Consider the following 22,157-nt stretch of genomic DNA (forward strand, 5'->3'; position numbering starts at 1 on the left):
TTATATTACATTTGATTTTTTCCAATTTTCGGGGTTTTTGCACATTTGTTTGATGTTTTCGAGACGTCTGAGTTATAAAAGTTGGAGATTTATATGTCGTCGATAAACCTACATGAAAATCATCATATATTTAGCTCAATACATTTTTTATCACAATATTGGGAATTTTTGTTTTCGCAATTTTCATGGGTTTTTCGGGATTTACTTAGACTTTTAATGGCTGCTGGTCTGAGTACACTTCAGATAAGTATAAAGCAGATCGAAATACATGAAAATCATGCATAGTTAGAATCTAAAAAAATTTTTCAATCACCAAAACCCCCAATTTTCCCGTTTTTTTTCGGTTTTTTACAGTTTTCTCAAAATCCTAGGGTGTAGGGGCCAAACGGACCTCAAATTCGGGTTCAGCGGGTCAAATTACATGGGAATATATGTGACGCGTCCCAAGTACAGACAACTTTTTTTTTTTTGTGTGCCGGTGATATTAAAGAAATATTTGCTTAAGTATTAAAAGATAAAGATAAATGTTTGACTAATCCATAAAATTATTAACACATTTCTATCAAGTATTTGAAAAAGGTCACGTCAGGTCTTAACAACATTTTAGTTAGCACAAATAAAACTAGTCAGTCAGGATTTAGTGTCGGCGGTGTTGGTGTCGGTAGTGGAGATAGTATAGTAAATATAAGTAGTAGTAGTAGAGCTCAAGAACGACTCTACTCATAAGAGATCTCATTCTACGGCCAAGTTCAAGAGCCCTTGTCGTCGTTACTCACAATTCTCTTTCTATAGTAAGCAACCACATTATGTATTATATGTACCAGCTTAAGTACATGACAGCGATAAAAAAAGCAGCAGTAAGACCGAGAGATAGATTATTAGACAGCGTAGAGTGAGTTGAGAGTGAGATACCTACACGGGGAAATATTTACGTCGAGTTTAACGTCGGTGGTCATGGTCCAAGTGGTCTGCCTGCCAGCCAACTTAAGTAAAGAGAGTCTCGTGTTGTGTTGATGATGCTATATACCACACAGCAATACCACAACATATCACGAGTGAATAAGCTAATACAGCTACAGCTCAAGTTAACAGAGCCTTCAAGGATTGTTACCTATACCTATACATTGACAGCAAGGGAGTGGTGGATCTTGCTATCCAACAACAGCAACTATAATAACAATAACCTTAATAACAACAATGATAATAATAGGAATACGAATGGCAAAGAGTAGAGAGACACGAGTAGAGGCCAAACCAGAGTAGCGTAAGGTCGAGAGCTTGCTTCGCGGCCATTATGCACCAACAATAGTCTCATTGTCCACCGTTCGCGATGTGACATGCCCAAGAGCTCGGCAAGAGGCAAGAGAAGCCATCTCAGATGGTATCACGCGATAATATTGTTCTGTTCCTATTCTCTCCTTCGATACTATTTATCCTCTCTTTTTACCTAAAATCGGAGATGGCTCTCGGTCTTTATTTTGTTCGTAAACTCATTCCTCCACTCATTCCACACTCTTACTCTGTGCAAACTCATCGCTTATAGATCTCGTTATATCCTTCCCGGTTCCCGTTTTTCGTTATTGTCGCTGTTTCTCCTTCCTCCCCTCTTCGTCGAACGGATTACACAATATCCCAGTGGAAACAAAAAATTAAAGCTTAAATAAACACGACAGGACAGAGAAAAAAAATAATTAAAAACAAATTTACGAGTACAAAGGGTGTTGGAGGGTTATTTCAGGCAAAGCTTCTCCTCCCTCTTTGCTTAAATCTGCCCTTAGCTGTATTATCTATCGAGTGGAGGGTCTGCTGTGATACTCGTAATATATTATGTTACATTACCTTATATTAGATAGGATAATATTTAGTTTTGTTTTATATTCCGGCGTATCTGCCCTGAAACTGAGCCCGATTATCCCACGGCCAGACTAAAGATCGATCGGCAAACACGCTCGCATTCCTGTCTCGCCTATATACCAGCTCCTTTCGCCTTTATACAGTGTTCGGTATAAAGATACTTTCCTGCACTCTAACCAGCCACCAACTACATAATACTAGTAGTTTATATTATACATACCAGAGCCAAAGAGACCCGTGAGTCATTAGCCGCGGTGAAAATCCGTTACATTTGGAGTCTACCGGGATCCTCGTACATTCACCCGCTGAGTAGCATGGGACACAGCAACACAACACTTGAGAGAGTATTTTATTTGTCCAGTTCAATGGAAAGTTTAATAGAAATTTAATAGAATAAAATACAAGTTCAATTCAAGTTGTTTGAGTTTTAACTCTCTGGTTCTCAAATGCAGTGCTTTACAGGAAGAGAAAGATTGCCCATGTCAATGATGTTGTGCTAAAAAAGCAAACAACTGAGAGTTATACTACACCAGATAAGAAAGAAAGAGTTTTCAAATAAAAGTTTGTATGTATGTTTTGTGTATATAAAGTGAGTCGTGATTTGTCGGCAGATAAAAACATTAGGACAAAATGACAACGAAATCTCTCTTGTACGACAAAGCATTAGATATTATGTAAGATAACAACAATAAATAATAGTTATATTGTTAGGTGGGATGGAAGAGGAGAAAATAATGTATAATGTAAAAATTTGATCAAGTATGCATAGCGTAGGTTTGAATTCTGTATCTTCCAATAGATCCGAACGAACGCCTACGGCGATTTAACTCCATCAGTTACTCCGTGTCACCGATCTATGTTTCATTCACCCGAGGCCAATAACCCACCATTTCCATCTTTATCTCTTTCTTTTTCTCTTTCTCTATACATCTCCAGCGAGGCTCTGCTGCTCTCGACAGAATAGTTTTGCTTGACTGGCAAACTCTCGAGAACTATCGATTCTTCTTTGTCAGAACTAGTATTGGTATCCTGTCACAAGACAAATTCGTTTCACACTTGAGTTAAAATTATCTGTCTCTTTGCCTTTTTATTTTATTTATGCTCATATTTTCTCTGCTGATAGAATTTTTAAATTCAGCCTCTACTCCGTGTCACATATCGCCTCAAAATGTATCACGGACTGTAGACTGTAGACTCTATTTAGATTGATACCTGTATTTGTATATCTGTATCTCTTGTGTGTTGTGTGTATAGGCGTTGCTCTGCGTGTAGTATGGGTATCATCGCTTCACACACCTGGATAAACATTGTGGTTATAGATAAATATGATCGCACGCCGGTTCGTTTGTTGAGCTATCACAAATCCATCGTGACAAGTTATATGATATTACTCTATGTAGGTGTTAACTTGAGAGATTTTCTCAGTGGCACTGTGGGTTACTTTCTTTTATCTTTCACCGGCCTTTTTATTATAATGTGACAGCTATTATCTATCACTGAGACTATCAGTGGACCATGGACGTACGTTTATTAATCACTTTGTAGGCATGAATAAATTTATTCACCCGAGTCGTGTGTAAAATCACCTCTAACTGTCGTTAAAAATTTCATTTGCATCATTACCATTACATATAAAGAAATTAAAAAAAAATTTATAAATTTAAATTAGGGTCCAAAGGAAAAGAAAGTTTGCTTTTAAATTATTATCAAGATATTATTATTTTTTAATGGACGCTAAATATATATTTAGTTGATTTTTAAAATTATGTGAATGATTTAAAAGGTACTTTTAAGTAGAAGTACGGTAGTAGTTTTCTGTGTGTTGAATCGATTAAAACTTTTTTACGTCGTTTATATTTGAACTAAAAAAGCAGAGGCAATAAGAAAGACAAATATAGCTTTTAAGTTACAGGTTTCATTTGCTAGGGGAATATATAAAAAAAAAAAAAAAAAAAAAAAGGACTAATTTGTTTAGTAACCATTCCAAGTGGGAGCGCACCCGCACATTCTCACAATGATATACAATCATTACTTTGGTAAATAGTTAGGAGTAGTAATATATGTCTGTATACATATATATAACTCTTATTGATATTCACATTATTATCTTATCGCCCCTAATACTCTAAAACTTTCACATGGATAGCATTGAATTTATTCATGGAAAATCGTGAAACTTAAATGAGTCAACAGTATTACTATAGCACGTGATTAAGTTTAACTAGTTTGGCTGTGTTCTTGTATTTGAAAGAATGAAAAAAGGTGAATAAAATAGTCGGAAAAAAAAATTTTATTTAATACCCTGTACACTGTAGTAGTGAGAGAGTTATAGGAATAGTTATAGCCATAGACATAGCAGAGTTTGATTAGTGTTGCTCAGCTCGGTTTGGCTCGTCGGAGTTAAACTAATATAACCAGAGTCTCTTCTCGTCATATTAGTCTGACACGCGACGATCATAAAACAAGAGAGAATGAAGTGAGAATGTAATGAACCACAGGGATATAATTTCCGCAGCATAATTTGCCGCTGTCTCGTTGTTAAACCAATAAAAATAATGCTATTTCAGCGTTTGTGATTTCACTCGGTAATTTAAGACACTGGATTTCTCGAATTAATCGGTCATTACACCTGGAAATGAAATAATAAATTAAATATAATAAATAATAATAATGTAGAAATAGAAGTACATACTAAAAATAAGTAAACCATGTTCAGCAAACTACTGGCATTGTATAGAGATATAAATTATATATCAATGTCAGGGTATTAACATCAAATGAACTTGTTAAAAAACTTTCTAAATCACCTGACAAATCCAATTAAATAATTGATTGTGTTAAATTGACTTAAAAGTAATTCAATTCCTGTGTAATTTAAGCGATGAGAATTCCATTGGAAATTACAACTGAAGCAATATGCTTCTGCTTCGATGGAGAGATTATTATCTTCGAGGGGTTTTCGGCTTCGGCTTTCTTCTGACCTTTTTTTTCCTTTCACTAGGTATAGATCTAGAGGATAGTCGCTTAATTAATCCTCTCCCTTTGTCTCGATCCTCGCACCTGTACATTTCGACTTTACTTAAACACTCCAATTCCCACCTATCGACCCAACTGTACACTTATTATCATTATTATTCTTATTCTCATTCTTACTATACCCACTTTTCGTACTCAACTCCACCCCCAGCTTGTTCTCCTCCACTGCAGTGGCTTCTTCATATTATACACTCGATCTTTATCTTATTTACGATAGGATCGCATCGTCCAAACTCCAAAATACATCGTTCCACGGTTATTCCCAAATCAAGCACTTCCGTTCTCCGCCTCCAATTATTTTTTTCCATTCCTGCAAATAATTTGCCTCATTCTTTCTGCCCATTCGTACACGTATAACAATTAAAATTAACTAACTAACTAAAAACAAAATCAAAATAATAAAAAACAAACTAGCAATTTAAATTTATAAATTTGAAATTAGTTAATTTGAAAACCTCTGACCTTTTTAGGTCACGAATAAAAAATTATATAAAAAACATTTCACTCAGTGTAACAAATAGTGTCTCTAGAGTTTAATGAAGATCCCTACCCTGAAGAGAGCAAAATAGAACAGCATAATAATAAAGATAAGAGCATTGAATACGAATAAAAAATAAAAGGTAACAGTGAGGTCGCGCGTAGAGGGTTTCAAGTTACAGAACACCCGACACTCGTCTCCGGTTTCCACGGCATCCTGGATCAGATCAGATGTATTTGGGTCATTACGTCAGTGAATGAACATATGTTAGCACTCTCGTCAAGTGATTACTCTTCACTCTTCACTACTTTGCTCTGATAGTATAGTATCAGCTCAAGCGCCTCCGGGAGTGAATACAACCAGCGTAGCCCCAATACAGCACGCCAGCGACAGCTCGGTGTCAATAGGTTGCTTAATAGCTGTCACACATTTCTCCAAACGGCTTTCAAACTACACACACCAAGAGCTAAACACAGCAATCATCGTTTAAACGTTTAAATAACATATATTGCACCGGGTTTGCAACGTAATAGCTCAAACAGTATTATCACTGTGAGTACAAAGTCGTGTTTATAAAGAAAAAAAACCATTTAACTGGCTAGTCGGGCCATCAGCTTTTCCGTTGCTTCAGACGTGTGACATTTCAACATCATGGATGTATCCATAAAAACTCTTAAATAAATAATTCCCAGAATGACCACATTCTCACACGCACACAATACCTATTCAATAAAAAAAAGTAGTAATAAAACCTGTAACGTGTAGTGAAGTGAGTATAGTGCAATTATAAAAAGTTTCATAGCTCTAACAATTGATTTAGCATTCCCTCAATTCCTGCATGACAATGACGTAGATGTTTTGAGGCTACTATGCAAGTAGCATCAGAAAATCTCGGTGATGCTGGACTGGAATGGCATTAAATTCTTATTGCTGGTGTGTTGAGTTGTATTGATATATCCCACCAAACCAGCCTACCAGCGAGTGAGCTTTTATGTGAATTGCCAACGGGAAAAACGTACTCGTCTGACTGCGATTGCTGCATAATAAGCAGCAGGCCCTTCAAGAGTCGGACTCATCAGTGCTACCACTAGAATCGCCAGACGTTGAAAAAGAAGAAACAAGGACGAATGATCCTGAGTATGAAGGAGAACGAGAAAGAGAAAAGTGAAGAGATCGATGGCAACTGTAAGATATCTGGTACTGTGGTGTCTGGTAAAGGACAGGATGAGATGCTGGTGTCTCGAGATCCCCCAATAGTGACAACTTTTGCCGGTGAGAGTGAACGGGTTCTCTGACACTGTTATATATAAGGGTCCAGATATATTTGCGATTGTAAGCTGGTGGAGAGTCCGCGGGCGGTCTACCTGATCTCATTCGTAGCTCTATTAGGATGAAAGGGAGCAGGAGGAACGCCAGACGAGTCAGACTACTCAAGACATCCTCCATCCAGGGGAGAATCATATAATCTCTCCATTCTCTGTCGTCATCCCTAACTTTTAGATTAAATACACACTCACATTTACAAACTCACAAACATTCACTCACTTGCTCACTAATTTAGGGGACATTTCGTGTTTCATTAATAATTAATTATCCTTTCACTATCGCTGTCCCGGTACACAAAGTTTAACATCTTCGTAATTGTTTTGTAAATTAATTGCCGGGATTCGGTTTCACTAGAGGTGTTGACTCTCTTTAATGAGCCCGATTCATTGAACAAGATTAATGCACTGCTGAGTTAAGCACTAGAGAGATCGCTCTTTTCAGATGCAAAATAAGATTATGATTTTATCTGTGAAACATTTAAATGTATACATAAATTGATCTGCTGTTCCAGGCAGATTTTTTATTTTTGAATTTCAAAAAAATTTTTTTTTTTATTCCTACGAAACCGGTACGGTCGAGCACCGTTTACAAGTAACCCTTTCATAGGACACAATCGACCGACGACAATCTCATCTCCCGGTTTCAAAAGTCGTTGTATCACAATTGGATTCAGGTTTAGTCTTGTTTCTTTGCGTATATGTATAATTTTTCTCTTTTTTTTTTTTTTTTTTTTTTTTTTCGTACAGAACGCTCGATTCGGCGTCCTCGAGTAGGTATTATCATAATAACTGGTAGCCCAATAAAGCAATGGGGAACCTCATCGAACACGAGGTCGGTTAAGCCTTATAAGAAACAGGTTTTATCTGAGCTCACGCCCGTGCTTGTCACGATTTCAGCTGTCGCTTGTCGTCTCTCCCACAGATTATTGCCCACTGTAAATTTATTCAGCCTATTAAACTACGCTTCAAATCCTCAAAACATTTTATTTTATTGCATTATTTAAATAACCTGAGCAAACAAAAAAATATTTAAAAACTTGTCATTAAATAGATAATTATTACATTAATATTTACAGCTATAAATCGTGCAACGCTAAAATTATCATAAATAGAAAGTTAAGAGTTTAGCTCTATAAATTAATAGTTTAAGTGGAGCAATTAAATAATTATAATAGATTATTGCTCTCGTTGAGATCCCAATTAGCGAATAAGCGATTCTCAGTATCACTTTATATTCCAATACATACATACATTTATACATCCATAATAACTTCATCCCTCTTCGAAGTGATATAATTGCCAAGTGGAACTGTGAGTACTCCTGCTGTTCTGAGCTCTCATCGACGTCTGGTTTAGCCGAGGATTTCAACCCTGCTGCTCTCTGCAGAGAGTTGTCTCGCGAGAGCATTTAATCGGTCCGACTAATTGCCCCTTTAGTAATCAGGTTCTATATTATAGCCTCCGCTGTTAAACTACTCTCCTCGCTGTGTATACCTACATAAAACGATAATAGCTATTGCATCTTCTGCAACACTTAAAGCTGCTTTTTCATTTATGTTTGCTCCTCAAGGTAATGATCCCTAAGACGATCGCGATGATGATAATGATGATGATGATAACGATTAAATTGATGTCGGTGGTAATGATAGTTTGTTATTATTATTATTATTATTATTATTATTATTATTTTGATCGTCCACTTGGATCATTATTGGTCTAATGGATCCCCGTGGAATTCTCGTATCATTCGGTACTGTCTGGTGGTTACTACTGCTGCGTCATTAGATATTAATCGTCGCGGCAATTATGCGGGCAATCATTGAGCGTAAAACGCACCGGGAGCTGTCCTCGTGTTTATTTAAGAGCCATTCACACTACACTAACACTAGTGGTAACGTTTAGTAGTAGGAAAGACGCGTTTATCTGCCGGGTAAACTCATCGCCGTGGTTTATAATCTAATCGGCTGAAAGATCGAGAGCAATATATTACCAGTATAATATATACTCATCCGTGGTTAGGTGTGCCATATATTTTATTTCTCCTATGTTTATTTACTCAAAGGTAATTAATAGCCGAGAAAAATGACGCTAATCTTTGCCCCAGATTATTCAACACGCGGTGATTTAACGATTATATCAGGACCCCTATTACTCAGCATTTTCCTTTTTATTCTTTTTTTTATTGATCTTAATCTTGTTATATCACTACAAACTTTATTTTTCATTGGACATGCTGTGGGTTGTGTTTTTATGACATTCACTTTGGTGGGCCTCGACTCTATTCATATCACGCCTCATTAAGCATCTTTCACTCGACTACATAGTTGCCTTTATCTGTCGTCGCAGCAGATAGAAACAAAAGTATATAATATAATATAATGAGATCTTTGTTCGTCCGGTAAAATAAAAATGTATATCTTTCTTTTCTCTTTCCCTTACGATTTCTTTTATATTTAATTTTAACTAAACTTTTTTCAGTTCTCTGTTTTATTTTATTTTTCCCTTCGCGTGCTGTAATCCAATTAAATATAACTCCGTGAACTTTTAACGAGGCACTTTAACCAGAGACGCACACTTTACATTAGTAAAATGAGAAATAAACCACATGGAATTCCATTGAATAAACTTTGTCAAAATATTTATGGCATCATTTTTCATCCATTGTTTGTATAAATACACATATACAATTTAATATTATTTAACAAGGCGTGCAATAATTAAATGGATGAAATTAAGGAGCAGGAAAAGAAAAGCCTGGGGATAAAATAATAAAAGTTAAGTAAAATAAAATAAAATATATTAAGTATATTACGCGGTTGTCAGTGATTCTGGCTATAGACGCTGCCGTGGGGTTTCTTTGAAACAGAGTTTTTACAATTAGCCTGAAGGCAAGCGTTCCATTCCTTGGGTTCCATTCGGACGGCCGTCGGCCAGAAAATGTGTAATGGGATCGAGAAAAAAAGTGCATCTGCCAGGCGTGTGTTCTCCTCTTCATCCCTCTTACTCTTATCTGGATTTTATTTATTTTTATCCTCGTTTCCTCTTCACTTTGTTCGTTCATACTTAACTTGTACATACTTATAAACTATCCTGCTATCGGTTTTTTTTTTTTTATTATTATTATTTTCTGTACTCCCGTGGCCTGCTTCACTGACTGAGTTACTCCATACTCGATGCACACACCAGCCCCGGCACGTTGGCGGGCTAACGGCGATGGGTGTGATTATCGGCAATTACCGCGTGCATTCAGATCATCAAGGATCGTTGTTTGGCGGAAGCCATCTACATCAATGCAGTTAAGTGTATTATATAAAGTATACCGTTGAGTTAAGAGTTTGCAGAACGTTAAAAATAAAAAAATTGATAAATAAAGCACATACATAATATCCAGTTAAATAGACAGCGTTATTTACTGTCAGAATGAAACAAAGTTAAGCTAAGTACAGTAACAGTAATGAATACAAAGTCAAGAGTAAAGAGTACGAGATGTAATCGCTGTCGGCCCAAAAGGTGGATATTTGTCTGCAAACCACGCGGTGCTTATCGTAAAAACCATGACGGTTAAAACATTTAAACCTCTAATAACAGGTCTCAGTCTCGTCTCAACCGAGCCGCTTGCACTTATTTCATGCCTCTCTATAGATACAATGCTATCGGTATTTAAAACGTCACTGCGATTAACGTTAAGGGAGATTTAAGTGATGGAAAAAAAGAAATTTATGAAAGTTGTATAGAAGCTGCGTTCCAAAAGTTTTTCTTTAATATTTAATATTTTCTTTTCTTTGTGCCTGCTCCTTGGCTTTTGTCCAGATACCAAATAATATATATATATATATATATATATATATATATATATATATATATATATATATATATATATATATATATTCTCGCAGATATCTTCCTTCTTTGCTGTACCCGGAGAAAGAGTAGATGGAGATGAATAAGGAGAAAGAGAAAGAGAAGGAAGAGAAGAAGGAGGAACTATCGCTTCGAGAACATAAATCGTTATGACGATGATTCACTGCACAATCTGCATCGACATTTTCGCCAATTTTGCGGTCGTTGCTTGCGAGCCAATTTACATAATGCAGCTTAATAATAAATAACTTATTAAATTGATCGTTTGTTTGACGTTGTCGACATATTTATTCCCACATATTTACATTCATTAATTCAAGTGGAAATAGAAATCACTTTTAACATATAATATGAAATATACATCAATATAAAATAATATTAAAGCTTCAGACAAATTAAATGTTATTTTGATCCCTGTTTAACTGTCGAATTTCGGAAAAAACTTTCTATGCTCCCTCGAGGGTTTTTTCGGTCTAGCCTCTGCTCACAAAAAAAAAAGGATTGGCTAATCACAGCGGTGAATCGTGGAAGTAATGGATCTCGACGGGGTCGTTGCGATAAGACAACGACCTAGGTACCCTTCCGTCCGTTCGTTCGTCCGTCCAGAATCTAACGACGATAGCTTGAGGTTCTTCCTAAGCACTATTACCCACTAAAACTGAAACTGTGTAGAGTAATACCGACATTGCTAACAGTGTGAGGATGAGTATAAGTACTAGTACAAACTCACGTATAAGTGGTGTACGTTTCCCACTGGGGATGCAACTAGACGTTTTCAGTCAGCTATCGAGCCAAAGTCCAGAGTCTAGAGTAGAGAAAACGGAGAACTCTAATCCCATTGTAAAGGGTATAATTGGATCCGTCCACCCTCTGTCCAGTATTCCCTCCCTTTCCTTTCCTTAACTTGGGCTTTCCATTTCTACATTAGTTGGTATGGTCGAGCAGATCTGTACCGAGTCGCCGAGGAGCGTAGCAAGAGTTGAATCCGCCAACTCGTCTTCTTCCCCCTGGGCATATAACTACTTAGGTTGTTGTCTTCCGCTGTCTAATCCTCCGCCTGTCTGTTTCCTTCAGCTAACTCACTTAGACAATTTATCTAAACTAAAGCTAAAGCTCAAAACTTGAAATTGCTTTCTTGGTTTACTTTAGAAATAAAATTAAATCGGTGATCCTTAAATCAATAAATTTGCTGATACAACTGAACAAAAACAAAATTAATAAAAAAAATTTATATTAAAGACAGGATCGTGGTGAAATTGATATTACTCCTGATGAGATCGCACAATCGATAGTAATCTTGTTTCGCTGGCGGTATTATGGATGATATAGTCCGTTTAGTCGCTTCGGGGCATGGAATTATTCAGGGTTGATCAGCATCATCCTAAACCATTTATTATTGTTCACTCGCCTATTTACTACGTAATTACATGCGATACACTCGATGATAATAAAATCGATATCCCGGTGTAATGCTCCGATGAATATTATTCCCAATTCATTATAAATATTGACATTAATTATTATTTTGATGATGATGATATTGAAATTATTTACGCTTTTATCTTTAATTAATTTACGCTCTAGCTTTAAATTTTATTACCGATTAAAGTTAACCGGGGCTGACTCAAGTGTGCGTTAAAGTATTATGTCGTATTAAAAATAATAAAAAAATAAGTACCGTGTAAGATACACTTACACCGCACTATATACTGTCTCAAATGGCTGGGTTCCGATGATTGGATGACGATGATAAAATTTAACGAGGTACTTGAGAAAAAAATTCGCCGCTTGATATTACGCCACTTGCGACTTGCTTGTATTTTTGTATTTATACATCCACTCCACACGTATATTATACAAGACTTACATTGCAGCAATTTTGAATGGGCGATACCGATCTGATATATTAACCCAGCTAATTATGTGCATGCATATTTATAAATAAATATTAAAATAAAAATAAATAGAGGGTTAACATCTTCTTATAGTATAAAATGTTAATAGTGCATATAAGTGTTGATGTGATTACTCACTGGTCTGCATAGTCTGAGTCCAGCTGATAACTACCACTATAGATATAATATACAAGTAATGCACTACATAAGTATATAAATAAAAATAAAAATATATAGAGTAGTGGTAATTACAGTCTTAGCGTTATGCTAATCATCGTAGTTATATCGTGTTAATTAATTGAATATTCACGGCGTTGCGTGTTTGACTCTTGTTTACCAGACATTATGCTTGTCTCTCGTCGCGTCTGTATTACTCTTTAACTCTTACTCTTACTCACAACTCTACTTGTATCGTATGGTATCGGGGTCTCGTACAGATCTTTATCTTACTCGAAAAATTTTCGCACGTGATCATTCACCGTGTGTAAATCTACCACCGCCTACATTAAATTTAATAAATAAAATCAAAAACACACTCGTGTATCTTTATTTAATCGCACACAAATATTTATATTTAATATTTTATTGCATCCTTTTTATTATTCCCCGGTGTATCTTTTTTTTTTTTAATAACCATTTTATCACACTGTTATTGATAAATATGTACCCTGTAATCTGTAAATATCAATTACTATTTATTTTACGCTTAAATATATTTACTGTACTGATGGAAGGATTTATTTGTAGTTACAAATATTTGTTAATATTTAACAAATCATTTATTAGAGACCACTTTTTAGTCCTTAACAAATATTTCTTAGTATCTAAAAAAATTTATTAATATTTAATAAATTAACATCGGATTTATTAAATACAAACAAATCATTTCAAATACTAAGAAATATTTGTTTAATACTAAAAAGTGGTCTCTAATAAATGATTTGTTAACTATTAACAATTATTTTTTAATACAAATAAATCCTTCTATCAGTGTGTTGTTGAACAATAAATCTTTTTTTTTTTTATCACTCAAAACAACAAAAATAATTTAATAAATTTACAAAAAAAAGATAATTATACTTTTAATATCTTTGTAAGGCAATAAAATGGTTATAACATGTTTAAAATATTTTTATAACTTATTGGCGAGAGTAATTTTTTGCATATGGACCGGCATACCTATATAAAGTGACCATCTGTCAACAGCTTTTCATAAATATTTGCAATCGTCCTCGGCGTTCCTTACATTTACTTCGATTCCAAGTTCATGTTTTTGCCCCTACCTTTGCTCGCGACAGGCATTTACGAGTGCCGAGTGGGGAGAAACCTAACCGAGCAATAACGAAAGGAAGAAAAGAAGTAAGAAAAAATAATAAATAAATAAAAGAGAGTAAGGATTTAAAATCACTCCTGTAGCCTTTTGTGGCAACAAGAATTTCGATTAATCTGCAAGCGGCACGTTACCACGTCGTGCAAGGAATAAACGAGTAACGAGGAATAGAGGTCGTATACATATACATCTTGTTAAATGTATTAGGCGCTGCCAGTTGAGTCAAGTCAAGCTAAGTTAACTTGAGTTGAGTTAAGTTAAATCTGTACTGAGAGTGAAGCTCGCTTTCTTCAAGAAAGTCGGGAAGAACCGGGCGAGGATCTCGGGAAAGAACATCCTCACCGTTTACGATATACGAACTCAAGCAAACGCCCAGGACAACTCGCTCAGAGTTCTCTCGCCGCTCGTGAGGGAAAAAAATGTACATGGTAATGCTTATGCTCTTAAGTCTTCTGCTTATACTACTATATACTACTGCTGCTACGGCAGAGATGGCTATCGGACTCACCCAAAGTCGCTCGTTTGTATTAATTAGCCAAGAGCGCGTTCGATTTCTCAGGGTTCTCTCTCTATTCCCTCTTTCTTGTCTCTCTCAATACAACCGCCTCTGATTTTTATTTAATACCGCGAATGGAAAATAAACTAAACCTCTTGAACTCTCTTTTAAATTAATGAAAGCTTTTACGAAGATATTTTCAACATCTAGCTACATAAAAATAAAAATTAACTTTTGGTATTTTTTTTTTTTTTTTTCCAGTAATTATTTATATAAAAATAAAGTATATTTATGGATAATTGAATGCGAATTATAAATAAACGAGGTATTGATATTTTTAAATTAAAAGCCTTTTTAAATTTTTATTACACAAATAACTGCAGTTGAATTAATAAAAATAAAATAACTGTCAGCGTAATAACAATAATTTAAAGTTTAATTTATATTTAAAATTTATTAATAGCTTTACTCGGTTTATTAATCCTTGAACTTAAAATGGAAATTTATAAAAGTGAGGACGTTTAACTCAAAAATTCACGTGCTGAGAGTATTTAAATATAATTGACGAGCCATTGGGAATTAATACGTGAAATAAATAAAATAATCATTTCCTCGAGTTGACAGTTTGTGTATTATTTTTATAAAACTCATGCATTACATCGAGTTTTATTTTAGTTGGACTAAAATAAAAAAATACTAAAAATTAGAGTTAATTAATTTGACATATCTTGAAATATTTGACGACTTTGCTTGTATATATATTTATAAATATATATAGATAGAATAATAATGTCAAGCATGTACGAGAGATATAATCTTATTCATGTAGTAGTGGTCGTGGATGCTCGATTCTCAGTGTGTTTAAACTTAACGAGATGCGTGTTCGCTCGGCCGGTCGTATAAACGCCTACCCATCGTCAAGTCCTTAGCTTCTTTTCTCGTCGAGATATCTCCAGCTAAACGTTAAATCTCGATGTCCTTTTTTTATAAAACATTTTTTTATCTTCACTTATACATCGATATATAATGTAATGCGTGTACATCCATCCAACCAGCGATATAAATACATATATATTTTTATTATTATTATTATTATTACACATTGGCAACAACTGCCAACTGGCAAATGAACAAGATGGGTTACGGTGTACGTACACGCGGGCGTTCAACAGTAAGAATAATAAAACAAGATAATGAAGAATAAGTAAAAGTAGTTTGAGACAGAGACTAAAAGGCAGAGACCAGGACCAACACGGAGACACAGAGTGGAAGAATGATGATAATAATAATAAGAGTAAGAAGATGACTTCTTGAGTGATTTATCGTTCATAACGACGACGTGACACAGCACGATTAACTTTAACAACTGTTCAGATTGGATACGTAATATTTGCGATACGCGTATTTAAATCCGCCTCATTTTGTATACGTATGTTTAAATATATTACGTACAACACACTTACAACATACAGCAATAAAAACACCAACATCTCAACATAACACAAGAGAAAAAGGCAGGATTACATTTAAGTTAAATACATATATAAGCGACTCAACTAAAACGATTAATATGTTTTCTTAATAAATTTAATCCGGTTTTTAAGTATCCCGTCATCTAGACATACGACCGTTTATTAATTTTAGTTGGTATTAATTAACAAACTAATATATTAGAGTTTCATACCGACAACCGTAAAAAAATATAAAAATAAATAATAACGAGCAACAAAGTGAATTTAGTAACAATTAAAAAAGGTAAATAAATAAAAGTTAAATGAATATAAATAAAGGAAAAAAGTATCGCCGGCGCATGAGGAAAAGCCATGGGATTAAATATAGCGTAAACTTTAATTTGAAGGCACAAGTGCGAACAGCAAACTAAAGTACAAAAGCGAAATTAAATTGTGCAGTTCCCGGTCTGGCTCGTTTGTGAGAGAGTTTTGTCGGCGGGCTGATGTATATATATCTATACAAGTTTCGAGCAACCGAGCGTCAGAGAGAGCCAAGAGTAAGCCTTCAGCTCTCTTCTTCTTTCATTTAAAACATTTCTCTCTTCCTATCCCATTTTCGTGATGTTCCATCATGTGCTGAATTGGACGGCCAAACGGTTCGCCGGAAGTCGACCGAGTGAATCACCTGCCGCTCGTTTTGTTCCGTTTGAACGGTCTATATATATATTTAAGCATTGAGATTTGTGTGTGTGTCCAAAGATGTCTATGTGTGTAGATGCTCAAAAAGAGTGATACGGTTGTGTGGTTAGCTAGTCGCTAGCGATAGTGTCGGTGCGATTCTGGTATGTACGGAAGCGACAGAAGGGAGTTGATATAGAGCTTTATCCGTTGGATAATCTCGCACAACAATAGGATGCGAATTAAAACAAGATAAACCTTCTGGCAAATTTTTCAATGTCTATTATCCTTATTCTGTATTTTTAAATTCCCCTATTGCTTTTATAATTATTTTTTGAGCAGTCGAGAAATTAATAATCCTATTCAGCAAGACGTTTATTGAATTAACGCATTAGCGTGTTTTTATTCGCTGATGAATGAGCTGTGTACATAGGAGCAGTCCCGAGTGAAGGAGTAGAGACTCCTCGACTGGGCGTTGGAAAAATATGCTATTTTAAATTTAAAAAGCGGCAAATAAAAAATTTAGCAGCAGTAGCGGAGATGGATGGTAAAAGTAGGATGGTGAAGGAGTAGAATGAACGAAGCTGGCATTTATCATGGTCCCTCTTACACCACTCTCCAGGGAAGGGATCTCTTTGAATATTCAGGGTTTGAGGCAAAGAGCGACAACGTGCGCTCAAGAGAGTAAGAGCAAAGTTAGGCGGAAGTTGGCAGCAATAGCTGAGCAGCGCCTGTACTAGTACGATGAGATGGCGATGAAGATGGAGATGGAGATCGAGTCGAAGTCGAGGAGTAGAGGTAACAGTGCAGGATAAGCCAAGTTGAATCTCGAATACCGACTACTTCTCTCGCTGATGCTGGTACTTCTCAAGCAAAAGCTCCTCATTCTACTCATCTTCATTCAACAATTAACAAGTTGTATTTTGAATCTTGGAATTTCCCTCGAGGCGGATCTGCGGCAGCTTCCGAACCATCCTAAAGTCACGTCTGCTTAGCTTCCTCAAACATTTTCAATCCTCTTGTTTTATCATTATTATATTTTTGTTATTGTTATTGTTATAATATCCTTATCCTTATTCGGTAAATACTTTTTCTTCACTATTTTTAAAACTCACTCTATTATAGATATTTCATACTATTTTTTTTGCTTTTTTTTTGCGCTACTAGAGTTTCCGCATTCCCGCGTACTTCTCGAGTTATTAATTACTTGTGCATTATGCAGCTCTAAAGTGCACCTGTGGAATTTGTTTTCCGTCAGTTTTTAAAAACAAATAAATAAATAAATACGACTAAACGTGTATATAAGACAGAAGTAAAACAGTTTTTACTTCCATTTCAATTTGTCGGAATACTACTGTATGCTGTTGCTTGTATATAACCACTGCTACTTAACTTAACTTAACTTTAACGTCATGCCAACATAACTAAATAAAACGTTCCTCTAAAGTCAAGATAAAATAATATTTAAATGCTAACTTTTTGATTACTTTATGTGTATATACATCTATACTCCACGTATTGCCTTTTAAATGAACTATTTTTCCCCGGTGCTTTTGCTGTTATTGCTCTAAAAGAGTGAATTTAGTGTAATAAAGTTGATAGGTACATTGGAAGGAAGTTTACGTTGAATATCACGTCAGTGAGTATATAAACTTGAAGCTGTAGACCCACTAGCACTAGAAATAGCAGAGCAGTTGTGCTGTGCTGGTTCTACGACAAGGAGCTGAGAAAGGAGCGGTTGTACATTGAAGAAGGGTAAGGAGTAAGTAAAGTTCCTTTTAGTAATGCTTTCAGCGCTTTTTCCGCCAAGGTCCACGGAGTCTACTCGAATATTAAAATGAGCGAGCAAGAGAAGCGGAAACATGCAACGGCTTACAAAAAAGATTTTCCACTTTACCGGGAATGGGTTGCGGATAGAGTTGAGGATGGGGCCAAACTCGGGTTTGAGGAGTTTAAATGTAAATGGGAGTAGTGGTGGTTGTTGGAAAAGAAGTGGAGGCCCAAAGAGGTTGGGTTGACGTTGGAGATTGTGGTAGCGGTGAATTGGGCGACGAAGAGTCGGAGAAAGAAATGTTAGCGAGCGCAATTCCCGAATCTTGGCTGCTAGCTTTCCTTCTTATTTCCACTTCTCGCTTTAATTTTCATTTTTCACGCTCAACGCTATTGTGCTTTTATACGCCGTTTTTGTCCCTCTACCCCTTGGCTGCTCTTGTACCTCTTTTACAAGCTTTTTTTTAAACTCTCAACGCCCTCTCGTGCTTTTCTCATCAACACAAAGAGAGACTGTGCAAATAATCATTTTTTTCATTTGTGCTCGACAATTGAATAATCGTTTACGTTTTATTTTATTTTTCTTTGTTTATATTTATTTATTATTCTGTAAAGTGTTCATTCATTTAATTAATGTATTTGTTCTTTTGTCTGGTTCCAGGTATGTATCAGCATCTCAGCTCTTGCACGGATTAATCACTTTCAATTCCAAGTAAAATCCAGGGAAAAGCGGTCACGCTTATCAGACGGGTAACGTATCTAAAACATAATCGCCGGTGGAAAATTGTAAGATGCTTTTATCCCGGGGTAATTTTCGCACGTGACCGTTTTATCGAGTTACTTTTTTTTTCTACCACAAACATAACAAATAAATACATAAAGTAGATACCAGTAGTAGTAGCAGTAGTGTGTTGTGTGTTAAAGCCAGCGGTTGAAGAGAGGTCAAAAAAAGCGAAATATAAAATACAGACGATAAAAAAAAGAAGTAAAATAAACGAGATTACATTTACGAGGGAATGAAACTAATGAAAACAAACTCTTGACGTGGAAATAAGAGTAAAAATGATAAGGGGTAGGTTTTGATGGAAGTAAAGCTCTGAGGGTAGAAAAAATAAGGTTTAATTTTTTTTTATCTCCGTCAACGGGAGATGACTACGAGTGGTTGAGTGAAGGAACGGTAGAACTACCTACTACTAAAGCTCCATCTTCTTCATAGTCCTCGCTGTCGCCGTCGTCATTGACGTCAGACGGGTCGAAGAAGTAGCCTGGGTTGACAACGACGACGACGACGCTAGGAAGATTATAAGTGTCGCGTTCCATTTGCCGTGCGCTTTTCTTATTCCCTCTCAGCGGTCCTCCGGCTCCTGAGATACCGGTATAGTACCAAAAGAGCTTTTTACACGGGAGACTCGTCCGGGTAATACCCATAACAAAGTCCCGTTTTTTCGCTCTCTTTCCACTCACTCTTTCTCGGGGTTTATACTCATACACCCACACATATATACTAATGCAGTGGATTCCTCATCACAAGTATAGAGAGGAGAGTAGAGTAGTAGGGCGCCGTTAAATAAATCGTCGGTAAAAGGAATGAGAGGAATAAAAAAATCTAAAGAATAAAAGAGTGAGTGTATACAGTGTACAGTGCCGAGGAGAGTTGAAGAAAGCTGAGTAAAAGCACCAGCACAGAGGTAAAGTGGAGAAGTAGAGGTTGAGGTAGCATAGAGAGAGAAAGAGAGAGAGAGAGAGAGAATGAGGAAAAGTAGTAGAATAAGTTTGAGGGTGAGGACAAGTAGGTAGTTTGGTTCAAATTGGTCCTCGTGAAAATCGAGATAAAAACATTGCGTTGAGTCACTTAAGGTTCGCCGTCGTTTAACGACGTTTTTGTAAGAGATTGTGAGCTTAATCGGAGCTAATTTAAAACCTGAGTAACAAAGAACAAAGAACGTTAAATTAAATGGACTAAATAAATTTAAAGACATTCAAGATAATATAAATACTATTTTTCTGCGATAAAATAATTTTAATTTTTAATTGAATTTCATTTCGAAGAATTATTTAAGCATAATGAGTCCATGATTTATGAGTATAGATTCTTGGAGAGTTTAAAGTTTGAATCAGACACACGTGACGTGATTACGATGATAATAGAACGACTTAGCGAGGTATCAGTATGTTACTTGTGTATGTGTGAGTATAATAGAGCGCAATATAAGTAAAACATACTGAGAAAAGAAGGCAGATCGAATGAAAAAAAGAAGTCGGCAGACAAAAACACTAAAAAATCTATCGTGTGCAAAAGCTCCTCAGTGCTTTCGGAAGCGACGGGAGGCCGATTGTCCGTGTTACGCCGCCGGGGAAAAGCTTTTATAAGGGGAGTACAGATATATATCTGTATATACACCTAGTATACTCGTTTGTTTTTGTGTTTACGCGTTGCGAGGGAGATTGGGGAGTAACAGGATCCTCGTATCTCTGGCAGTAAATACAAGGTTATCTAGGCTCATGGCGCGGTAAAATGCTACTGCTACTGGTATTGGATAGTCTGGGTCCCGGTTTTCCCTAGTATGTGTATGTCTGGATATAATAGTAAGAGAGAGGAGTAATATTGCTGTTACTACTGCTGATGCAACGGTTGTTTTGGCGAATGTGAACTCTTATATATACAGAAGCCCCAAACTGATAGAACGCTAAGTGCATTTGGCCAAGCTCCAACCGAACAACCGTGTACGGCTTTTCTCCGCGTTAAATCCACGAAAACCCTTCTCACAACTTCTTTCGATTCTTCTACTACTACTGCTGTTGCAAACAGTAGTAGCACGTCTCTCAACTCAACCCCTTTGAGTTCATCTACATCCACGGTGAGGATAAAAATGCGCTGCCAATTCCCAGCCCCTTCCTCGAGCTCGGTCGACGACTCTAAGATGCTTTTCCCGTAATGCCTTGCTTGGTCTTTGCGATTTTCGAGTGGGCGAGCTCGTGTAGAAAGAATTTGCTTGCGAGGGAGGAATTGAGAGAGTGAAAAAGGGTGAGAGTATATACAATTCGTTCCCAAGAGTCTCTTCCCTTTTTATATATATTTTTTTTTTCACGTTCCTTTATCGCACCGAGTTTCAACCAATTTTTACGATCAAAGCCAAGATTCCGTCCATATCGTGAATATAGACCCAAAAGTATCCCTAACCCACTCCGTAGATCCTTTTTTGTTGCCGCGCCAAGAACCATCCCAGAGAAGCTACGGGGAAGATGAATTGTCCACTGAATATTTATCGTGCAATACGGTTTTATGTACCCCCGGTATAGATATATTATTTATGTATATTTTAGTTTAGATTTACCTCAAGACCCTGTTTTGGGATCCCTCGTGACTGTCCACTTTGGATATTGAACAGATAGCCTTTTTTATTTTACTTTTTTCTTATACCCATTTTCCTATCTTTGATTTGCTGAAATTCATCTTCCGTTCAATGGACATCGCGTGACTGAGTAAATCTGGTTTAGATACATTTTACAAACAGTCTCGGTCTATTTATGCCCCTTATTTTCTCCTCTCATATGTAAGATAAAATACAAATTTAATGGATGAATTATGTTTATTTTGGTTTTATTCAATACCAATAAACATGAGAAGCGCGACTAAAAATAAGAGAATAAAAATGGAAATAGAAATAGATATGGATATTAAAAAGACGTATGGAGAGTTTATTTGGTGAATGCCAACATTACCAACAACGAGACGCGTACATAAGTATACTGAAGAAAAATTCCAGAGATGGTTGACTGATGTTCTGTGTACGGCAAAAGAAGTTGAGAGGGTGCAATCGAGTCATTCACTCTGCTCCGTATAAGTATAGACAGACGTATATTATATTAAGTATGAAAAAATGTGTGTGTGCGATGTGTGATAGGTGAGATGTGAGATGTTAGACGCGAGTGGGTATGTATTAAAGTATACCAAGATATGACTCGGGAAAAGTTTGCGAGAA

The 22,157-nt window shown here is 36.1% G+C and overlaps 1 protein-coding gene and 1 long non-coding RNA gene across 5 annotated transcripts in view; both read left to right on the forward strand.

Annotated features, from left to right (window-relative positions):
• LOC123267441 overlaps positions 1-18,924 on the forward strand; it is a 63,349-nt gene extending 44,425 nt beyond the window's left edge. Inside the window, exon 3 of the long non-coding RNA XR_006510037.1 lies at positions 18,836-18,924. This is a non-coding gene — a long non-coding RNA (uncharacterized LOC123267441). The remainder of the gene's footprint in view (positions 1-18,835) is intronic.
• The window catches only part of LOC123267036 (putative mediator of RNA polymerase II transcription subunit 26), a 188,389-nt gene that overhangs the window by 62,133 nt on the left and 104,099 nt on the right, over positions 1-22,157 (forward strand). The gene's annotated exons all lie outside the window — the stretch shown is intronic.

Source organism: Cotesia glomerata, linkage group LG1 (assembly GCF_020080835.1).
Source record: "Cotesia glomerata isolate CgM1 linkage group LG1, MPM_Cglom_v2.3, whole genome shotgun sequence".
Classification (NCBI taxonomy): Eukaryota; Metazoa; Arthropoda; class Insecta; order Hymenoptera; family Braconidae; genus Cotesia; species Cotesia glomerata.